This window comes from Pollicipes pollicipes, unplaced genomic scaffold (assembly GCF_011947565.3).
Source record: "Pollicipes pollicipes isolate AB1234 unplaced genomic scaffold, Ppol_2.1 Scaffold_4219;HRSCAF=4965_pilon_pilon_pilon, whole genome shotgun sequence".
Lineage (NCBI taxonomy): Eukaryota > Metazoa > Arthropoda > Thecostraca > Pollicipedomorpha > Pollicipedidae > Pollicipes > Pollicipes pollicipes.
In genome coordinates this window covers 9,850,807-9,861,461 of record NW_023596448.1, presented here as the reverse complement: position 1 = coordinate 9,861,461, position 10,655 = coordinate 9,850,807, and the positions used below count along the sequence as shown (strand labels likewise).

The 10,655-nt window shown below is 45.8% G+C and overlaps 1 non-coding gene across 1 annotated transcript; it reads left to right on the top strand.

Moving 5' to 3' along the window:
- The first annotated feature begins 6,205 nt into the window (after window positions 1–6,205).
- On the top strand, window positions 6,206–6,277 carry TRNAE-CUC (transfer RNA glutamic acid (anticodon CUC)). The gene has a single exon. It is a non-coding gene; the product is annotated as a tRNA-Glu (tRNA).
- The last annotated feature ends 4,378 nt before the right edge of the window (window positions 6,278–10,655 follow it).

Genomic DNA, 10,655 nt, shown 5'->3' with positions numbered 1-10,655 from the left:
TGCCGCGAATCCAGCGGGCGGTCAATGTAAAAGTCCTTATGTTGACGCATGATAAACGTGCCCCAGGGAGCTAGGATCGCTTTTGAACTAAGGTGGGAGTGAAAAATTTCATCGCAAAAAACCGTGCGGGAGTGAGAAAATCGATTCACAAAATATGGAACTTATGAGCTTGTGACTGATGCTTCAGCCAACGAAGACATCTATTTCAGGTTGACGTGGACGTAGTATCAGGAACTTCACAAAACTATTTCGTTGTTTAACATCTTAGGCCATTTAAGAGAAACAGAACACATTAGCACGCGCTCGGGTGGGGGAATGGCAAATTTATCCCCCCCTCACCGAGGGCTTTTCCCGAATAGTTTCTGAACTGCGCGGCGTAGTTGCGCCAAATTTTGCATAGCTGCATAAAATTCCATAGCGGATCGTTTGAGATACAAATTTTAGATGTACCTTGTGATTTTGCTGACCTATGACACGTCAAAGTCAGCCCATGGTTTCAGCAAACTCAATTTCTAGGGAATCGTTCAATATGATGCAACGACGGAGTGTCTGACGAAAACATACACCTCTGAGATGCTTTATTAGGCACCACAAATATTGAATGAGCAAATTATGTTGACCTAAAGTCAGGTATGAAAGTCAGAACAAGGTCAAAACCACCCTGATTTATTACTCTAGGGCTGCTGTATGGGATACACTCTGGTGTTGATTTATAATTTTTTGACAGCAGGAACCGCATCATATATCTTCAATTGACTTCTTAGGGGTCAGAACAGATCATTGACGTAAGCCGAATGACGTAGGTCGAAATTGACATAGGTCGAACTTTTTGTTTTAGAAACATACCGCCTAGCGTGATCTTTGTCCCTTACTCAAATGCAAAACTGGGAGCAGTCTTGTATCATTTTGGTCGCCATGACCTTCAAGGAGTCAAACAAGGTCAATAACCTCAAATGTGCTTGTGACCTTTTGCTTAGAGACAGTTGCCTAAGCTCTGGGGGCGCTTCGGAGACCAACCTGGAATTTGACCTTGTTTGACCTTATTTGACCTGAAGGTCATGGCCTAGTAAGCTGAAATGTACCCCCCCTGAGTGAGTTCACGTATAGGTCAAGACATCCTGTAAATTTGGTGTCTCTAGCTTTCTTAGTTCCCGAGATCTCAGAAGGGGAGGTCCAATTGACCCCTCCCCACCCGAGCCAAGGGTATCTAGCCGGCCAACTGGGCGCGTGTTAAAGCATAGTAATTTCATGACAGTGTTATGAGCATAACAAATTAGCAACACCAATAATTTGATGCTGCACTTTTAAATTTCCTTCCACAGTACATTTAAAACAAAACAAAGCAAGAGAATTCAATAACAAAATAACAACAGAAAATTCAACAAGCATAAAACACTCAAACAAAAAAAAATATTGGACTCCTACGCATCAGCCCGTCACCAAACCAACCACAACAGACATACGTCTGGCTTCTGTTAAGATGGGGTCAGGAAAACAAATATTTTATCACTGCTTCTTACCAAATACCAATGCTTATTTCCAAGAAAGTAGCCTACACCTAACCAAAAGAGGCCTTACATCATCTCATACCGTATAACCTGCTTGTATCACAGCAGCAGTTGTGAGTTACTGATTCTTGCACGATTCCTATTGCCACTTGCCATGCACTTGACCAACTTAACCTAACTTAGAGTAGCCCATATGATGAATATCATCTTAACTCACCTATCTGTTGGCAGCAGCACTTGTGATAAAAACATGTTAAAGAAAGCTAATTTTTTGGCTGGTTTCAACTTGCTTCATTATTCAGTTCACTTGTGTATGCTTGTTGACATCAGACAAAGTTGACAACACACAAATCAAAGCATTTAAATCACTTTGAGCAACTTATTCTGATTGTCATGGTTAATCTATGTCAAGGGCAATAAGAGGTATGCTCTACAAAATAACCTCTTTTCTCCAAAAGTAACATAACTTTTAGATGACCATGCCAGTATTGCTGTTTGCCTTTTCAGCTGCGGTAAATGCATCCATTTAGGTTTGTTTATTCATATTTAATGATAAAGTTTGAGATGTTGGCTTCACATTTTAAATGGTATGGTCTGACTATTTGTCACATGCTAATATTTAACCCATATTATAATTGCTATGCAGCTTAGAGTATCTCTATGTTAAAAATATAATGCATATATACAGTGCAGTCATTTGCCAGTCAGCAAACCATGACAATTATAGAAAAAATCTGGTTAAAACAGCCATGATGGACCACTTTAAGAAATTTGGGGCAAATAACCAAGGATATGGAACAAAATAAGCCCATTGCATGCCTTGCGGCAACGCAATTTGTCTTTTGGCGAAACTCGATGGATTAAAACAGAAAATGGCTAACTCTGGTTACCAATCATGTGTTGAAAGCAGGTAAGGTGAGCAATTACTTGGTCCACAGGGGACTTACTGGCTTCTTCCTGCTCGCCCAAAAAATAAAAGCCGGTACCTTTCGCATGGTCTCCTGGCAGACAGAGTCATCCCACTCACCCCCAAATATAAATATCAACCATGCCCACCAACCAACGATATTAAAATGCGAAACAAGTCAGAGGTGTGCATGATAAACATATCCAGAGGGCAGATTTTGCCATCAAACACTTCTGTTTTAGCTGCATCAGGTCTGTCCCAAGGCTCTGTATGGCAGCATTGGGATAGCCTTGCCAGATAACCTGGTGAGTCAGACACTCGGAAGGCTTAGATTTATCATTATTGAGCACCGTCATGAACCAAGAAAACGGTTAACTGGGGCGTCAATAGGGCAACAATGGCGGTAAAAATAAGCTCCGTGGTTCAGATTGTCTCCTTCATTCCCTGTGACTTGTTCACGCCTGGGTACATATCAAACAAGTTTGGGAGTCGGGCGAATTAATCCAATTTATGTATAAAATATGTACAAGTTTGCAGTTGGAGCATCTTGCATAGCGATTGGTCAGAATTTTGAGCAGCAGATGGTATCTCTAAAGGCAATCGAAAAGGAAGGAAGAATAAAGTGGTGTCACACTCGCATGATACCAAGAAAATCAACATTAGCTAAATAAATGTAAAGACTGGTACTTTAATCGCAACACTTTGTAATAAGCTGATTTGACATAAAATCTGTTGATATAAGTGCTCAAATGGTGATATTTATTTTGCACGTTTGATTTAGAGGACAATTCTTAAACTTTTCACTCCTGCATTTCGGGAGTGATACAATTTAGTGATCAAGTTTCCTCTGGAAAAAGAAATACGTGGAGTAAAATTCTCTACCAGGCCTTGCTGGTGTTTGCACCAGGCTCTGCTTTCGTAGTGTGGTGGTGAAACAAAAAAATAGGGGATGCGTGAAAGCCTTGCATTTGGTGCACAGATGCCGATTGTGATGCATTTTGTAAACAAACCAAACTTAACGCGTGCAAACGGCTTGGGTCGCTGGGGTTCTTGGGCTTGGAGGTACCTGGCGCCCTTGCTCTGTGCATACATAGACATGATTCAGATGTAGTTAGGTGAGGCAGGACATAGCCATAGGTGTCAAGGTTCTGTGGAGCCTCGTTTATGCTTGCTGGTTTCAAGTAAGCTTGGTTTTGGATGACATCTGAAAACCTCTGAAAGGGAAATAGGGGTTTGGCATGCGTGATTAGACAATGTCAGGCGGGAGTGAAAAAGTCACATAAAATATGGGGAAAAGGAGTGAAAAATTATTCCTGATAGGGTGTCGCCTGACACCCAAAGTCAGCAATTCTAGGACACTGGCGTGACATCCGTAGCTGTCAAAGCGGTGTTATTCAGACCGGTAACGTTACAGCCTACAGTGACAGCGGTTTCAACAGAAACGAACAATCGGGGTCGTCGTCACCTTCTGCCATGTACGGAACCGTGTATGAATCCGTGTTCTCGGCTTAGTCGCCAGCGCTGAGACCACTTGGCTCCGGAGGAGGCTTGAATTCAGCACCATCAGCCAGCGCTGGCTCAGCAGGCGACGCGGGCTCAGCAGTCGGCGGGGAAGGCGACTCAGTCTCAGCAGCAGACACAGCCTCACAGGCGGCCGAGCCATGACGCCCCTGGAGTTGTCAGGCCATCCTCCACACCTCGCGAACCTCCCTAGTCACAGTCGTATCCCAGTCATGCGACCCCAGGATAAGCTTCCGGTGCATGCACTGGTCGTTCAAGGCAACCTCCTCTTGATACTTGATACACTGAACACTTGATACACTGTGCAGACAATGGGGCATGGAAAGCTGCGCTGAGGCTTGCACTTGCACTTCGCGACATCGACAAAGTTCTTGAATTTCGTGGTGACGGCGTTGCTGTGTTACTCTCTTTCTTCCTTTGGTTTCTTGTTGATAGCTCTGTTGAGATGATATCAATCCCTCTCGATCAATTTTATCACGTCTTTTAGACCATGAACAGGGATCGCTACATTGGTCCACAAATCCCTGTTTTCTGCCCGCGCGGTCTTGAGGATAGTATTAGTAAGATTGCTATTCGATTCGCTCCGCAGCCTGATGTAGCTCAAGGCCTTCGTGTAGTCGGTAGTTGGTGGTGGGACAGTGGAGCCGGGTGGCCTATCACAGCAACAAAAATGTTTTGTGCGCGACCGTGTAGCCTTGGACATGCTTATGCAAGTAATTGATCGAAGAGATTTTTTTAGTACCGGAAAAACTCAACTAATAAACCCATAGCGCCAACACAACAAGCATATAAATTGCAAATCAACATCACTATGATGCATTAGCAATCGCAAACTTAAGACCTACCCCAATCTACTGGAGCATTCTCATAACTACACAGTTTTGGGTTGTACCAAAATGTAATGTTGTTGACTACAAAAGTCAGGTTAAAAGCTGTTTGGAAACGTTTTGCGGCGCTCTTCACAATATATATTTCATACCTAATCCACCAGGTACTAGTAGTGTAGAAAGTGGGAAGTTTGAGGCTTGTTGGAGGATGATACCAGTGCGTACAATAGGTGGCACTAGTATCCAACACAACGTTCTTGGTGTGTCAAGGAAAAACTGCTCTTGTGTCACGAATATCAACGGTGATGTGGTGTTAAAGACCTGAAAGCTCTCATTAATCCGTGTGCCAAGAAAAAACTTTGTGTCGGTTGATTCCAAGAGATTCACCTCTCGATGACACACCCTAATGAGCAACCAACGTGCAACTTGAGACAGCAGTGTCAGAGACAACGCAACATTTGGCCTTACGCAACTGGGAAAATGCGCATGACAAATAAACTTCCCATGTTTTTATGCCTTAGTACGCGTTCACGTGTGGGTTAATTTGACTCCACCCGAAGGTTTTTCAAAATGATTTCCGAACGATGCGGCGTAGCCGCGCGAAATGTTGTACAGCTGTAGAGCATGGAAGAGCAGATCTTTTCACGTAAACATTATATGTACCTCACAAGCTTCTGCCGTATGGTAAGTCAAAGTTAGGCCGAGGCCGTCAGCGAGGAGCATTTCCAAGTAATTTTATAATGCGATGTAACAACGGGATGTTGGAGGAAGCCACACTCATCTGAAATAATTTCTTGAACAAAATATCAACCGAAGCTATACTGGCACACAATCCATTGACATAGGAATAATAATAAAAGTCAGACCAAGGTCAAAACTGACCTGCATTATTTATCAAAAGCTTGGTTTATGAGGCAGTTTCTATTGCTTTTCGCTAGTGAATTTATTCGGAACAGTCACTGCGTAGCCATCTTCCACTGCCTGTTTAAGCGTCAGGAAAGGTCAATGACCTAAAATTACGCAGGTCAACGTGTTGTTTGTAGGAGCACACTATCTTGAGTGATTGGGATCTTTCGGATTTGTTCCATTTAGAGCAAAGAAGAGAGATTTGGTGGCATCTGCCATTTCAGCAACAGCATTCGAAAATGACGCATCTGCTCCATCTCTCTGACTGAAAGAGCAGGTGCCGCAGGCAGTGGACAGCCGCGCACGTGAATTATAACGTTAACGCAGACGGTGATCTGGCATGAAATTGGCTGAACATGTCATACTAGTTTGTAGTTGTTTCCAACAAGTCGTTGTTTTTGAAACCGCAATTTAGAAGAATACGTCCGTCTTTGCATTGGGTCTTGCGTAATATCAAGACTACCGTCAAGTGATGTTCTTATGAAAGTGAAAATACGTGCAGGGAGGATTTCATAGGCCATCATGAATAACTAGGCTCCCGCATGGTCTAGTGGCTAGGATACACGGCTCTCACCCGTGAGGCCCGGGTTCGATTCCCGGTGCGGGAAATAAGGTGCTTGTTTTCTGTGCGCACACCATCACGGAAATCAAACGCATGGTGTTGTGATTTATATGGTAATTGTATTCTGTATTTGCAGGAGCAAATGTGCTTATGTCATGCTGACGTCACTATGCCCTTTGTAATTTAATGCTCCGGCACGTTGGGCACCTGCTAACATTGTCCACATTTGCCGTGTCAGAAAGCCATGGTCCAAATGGTCCAAACAACTATGGACAATGGACAACAATGTCCAAATGGACAATGGTCCCAAGCGACGAGCCCACCCTTCGCTACTGAAGTTCTCTGTCTCGGTTGTTTGCAGCGGATAACACATAAGGCTAAACCCATAGTGACATGTAGTGGCACAGTGGCACTTTGTTGTAAGCATATTGTACCTGCTTCTAGAATGTAGTTCTCACAAGTAAAGCATGGTTTCCTCACATGGCAGCTGCCTACCATACCAATGTATTACATTACAAGGGGCAAAGTGCCGGCGGCCTAGGAAAGAGCTTGTTAGTTCGGGCAAACGCAGGCAACAATAAGACCTATGCCTCAACAAGGCACAACCTTCATATCCCACCGGGACTCAAACCCTGGCCTCCCCGGTCAGAGCCTTGTATCCTAGCCCATGAACCCTGCAGCATGAACCAAGCAGGTGCATTCACAGAAAGGCCTCCAAAGAACGCTACTGTCCGTCTTTGTAGTCCAAGAAGACGCTGCTGGATGTAAGTCTTAATATTGCACAAGACGGATTACAATGGTGGATGTATGGTTCTAGACCGTGATTTAAAAAAAAAAACGATGAAAAAATCCTGCAAAACGGTATAAGATATCACACTAAAATGCATCTTGGGGCAGGAGCGTGAGAAACAACGCTACCTTTGGCCCTACACACCTGCGAAAATATGTGTGACAAATGTTTTGCATCAGTTGTCACAAATGCCTTAACGCTACATGCTTTACTTTTCCTTGATGCGAATGGACATCCATGTTAAGCTTTTGTTCAACAAAGGACGGGTTATAGCGCAAAGAAGTGCTTATCTGATAAGCGCTCGAAACCAAAAGTCCTGAAGTCCCAGAAGAAGAAATATGATGTAGGTATTGGATAGAGTCAAGATATGTTGATTTGGGAAAGAAAAGTCGCGCGCCAAACGTGGTCAATCGCTGTACAGGCTTTCAGCGTCCTCAAAACGACTGTCCCACTCTTGTAGCATATTCTAAAAACACACTCTGGCAAAACCTGGCCACAAATTAAATCTAATAATAGTGTTGGGTAGTGTCTGGAACTACCGTTTTTAGATTTTGAATACCCGCACCGCCTCGCACTCAAATTTGAAGAGCACGAGAGGGAGAGGCACCCCGACCGTGCGACTGGCGCACACCCCTGCCCCACTGTTATTCATTCCCCTCCATCCCATTGCCCTCAAATAATAGATTTCTGGCCTAATTGGCTCCAATCCGAATAACCAAACCGTACTAGAATATGCGACACTTCCATCCTCTTTCCTGTTTCACCCTGCGTCGTGGCGACGCCCCGCCTGTCTGTGGCAGGCTGCATGCGTCCGCTACGACTGGGATCCCTGCGCGCGCTAATGCTCAGCGATTGGTGCGCGTGGCACATGTCTTGGCCAATCACTATCCAGTCTCCTTCATCCCGCAGCACTGAACTGATCATTGCTGGCTAGAGGGACTGTATTCAAAACAACCAAACCGTGTGCTTATCTGTGCTTATCTGATGAGTGCTGGAAACAAAAAGTCCTGAAATCCAAGAAAAAATGTGTCAGTCTTGGATAGAGTCGAGGTATTTTAAGTTGGGCAAGAAAAAGCACGTCCCAAAAGTTGTTAATCACTTACACGCTTCCAGCGTCCTTAAAACGACTGTCCCTCTCTTGGAGCATATTTATAAACACATTCTGGCGAGACCTCAGGACAAGTTAAGTCTAATAATAATATTAGTTTGTGCCTGGAACTGCCGTTTTGGATTTTGAATACCCGACCCGCCTCGCACCCAAATTTGATAAGAGCGCGAGAGGGTGGGGACCCCGACCACGCAACCGTCGCACACCCCACAGAAGGGTCCCTGCGCGGGGTGAGGCTCGGCGGTTGGCCCCCCAGGCGCATGTAGTCCTACTCCACCGTTATTCATTCCCCTTCAACCCATTGCCCTGAAATGCTAATTTCTGGCCGAACTGCCTCTAATTGGCTCCACGGCTGAGAGGCCCGTGGAGAGGCAGCCCTGACCGGGCTCTCAGCGCATGCCCCACATCAGGGTCCCTGCAAGGCTAATGCTCGGCGATCGGCGCGCCTGGAACATGTCCTGTCCCATCATTATCCAGTCTCCTTCATCCTGCAGCACTGAACTGATCATTGCTGACCAGAGAGACTATATTCCAAATAACCAAACCGTGTTAGAATTTTGCAAAGCTTACGCAACATTGTTTGAGAGCCAGTAGAAATCGACTCAATAGTCTACGCATGTTCGCATGCGTGCAGCTCAGATACTGGAGGGTTTTAGGTCTTAAGAAGGGTAGGGCTGTGAAATGTACCCACTGACCTTCAAGTTGGTCATTTAATTTAAACCTCGTACAAATTGGGAACGCCGGCCTTAGCGTTTGTCGGAAGGCTTCAGTTTCGAGTTCATGCATGTGCTGAAAAATGATTCGGAAAGTAATCCTGCCGACATTATGCGAGATCGGATTGCATACATCTTCCCGGGTAATCCGGATCGGAAAACTTCTGATGCCCCCTCAACTCTGAATGTAGCCACTGTCGCCTTCTGTTTCATTACACTCCCGAATGTTTCCATTTCATCGAGCTGATTTCCATTTCATCGAGCTAGTTTATTTTCACGCGTCGCCGTTTTCAAGAAACCCGTGTCAGTACAAAAGTCCGAAACGGTGTTTGAAACGGTGGCAATGATGACAAAAACTGGTAAATCTCGCCATTTCTGGATACGAAGCGTGGTGCAGAGATACGGACTGGTGTTGTACTAAGTGAAAAGGCACAGCTGTTTTTACCATGAGAATGACTGCGACGCACTAACCAACGTCTTTGACTCACCTTATGGGAAAGAACGGCTTAGAGACACTGGAAAAGGCTCGCTGAAAACCCGCATCGTAATGCCCTTCAGCACATACATTCCCTGGGGCATCATCATGGTGATGTCGCCGTGGGATTGGCAGACCTGGCCCGACCGGGCTTCGAACCCCCCCCCCCCCCCCCTACCCACTCCTCTGTCTCCGTTCAACTTGTAAAGCCCAGGGTGCCTCGATGGTGGACGAACTGGTGGTGCAATAGCACGAACAAACATATACACTCTTGCCACCGAAGTGACCGAATAGTAACAGACTGCTCTTTCGTGTTGTATTGATCCCACCGCGTTGCACGGACCCCGCCCGTGTTATGCGGACCCACCTCCTGTTGCACGGACCCCATCGCCTGCTGTACGGATCCCATCGCCGCTGTTCCGATCTAGCGGGCGACATTGGGGAAGTTTGTTACGGGTCTGGTGTGGATTTTAATCTGAAGCTTACCATTCTACGTAAGGCTGTATCTACGGCTGCGTTTGACCAGCTGAGATACGGCAAAAGAAGGAAGCTGACCTCTCACATGACCCTCTCGCCGAAAACTCGATTCCGGTCATATTTAGCAGAAGTTCGCGGAAACAAATCACCAAGTCCGTGAAAAAAATGCAACAGGTTACCTATGAACAGGTTTCCGATCGCAATGTGCTGACTTCGATGGGAGCAGCGGGCAAAAAATGCGCAGGTCGCAAACTTTTTGTTTTTTTAGGAATAGTCTATTGCTGATGCTCAAGGCTTAAGGCAGACTACTAGGTGGTCGTCACCCCACTATATTGGGAATGAACCAAGATCGGACTGGCGTGTATTGCGGTTGCGTGAGTGATTGGCGGCAGGATATAAAGGGGACTGAACCAAAAGACGTGGAGACATGAAGTATTGGGGAGGCGGCGTGTAGCGGTGTCTCCCGTTGTTGCTAGTCGCGTCTGTATGTGTGTCTCACGTGCGGGTCAGTGGTGTGACGCGCTGCCAGCTGTGTGTTCTTTGTTGTTCCCACCTCTGGATGTTGAGCCTCTCCTGCCATTTTCAGTCAGCATGATAAGCGACCGGGACTCAATCGTGCCCGTTGTTAGCTGAATGTAGTGCATCGGCGCGAGAAAGGTCACAAAACAAACACTTTCGTGAACCAGAGGAGCTGTGGCGCGCAGCAAGCTCCTGATGCAGGCTAACACGGGATTCCAGCAGATGTAAGCTCAAATGCACGGTCTGATTATTCGTTTTGGCGCAATCGAGATTTCGACCCTGGCGCGTTTTTTGGTAACCCTTTTAAGCGTCGCGTTCTTTTCCGGCTGCAGCGTAATGAGT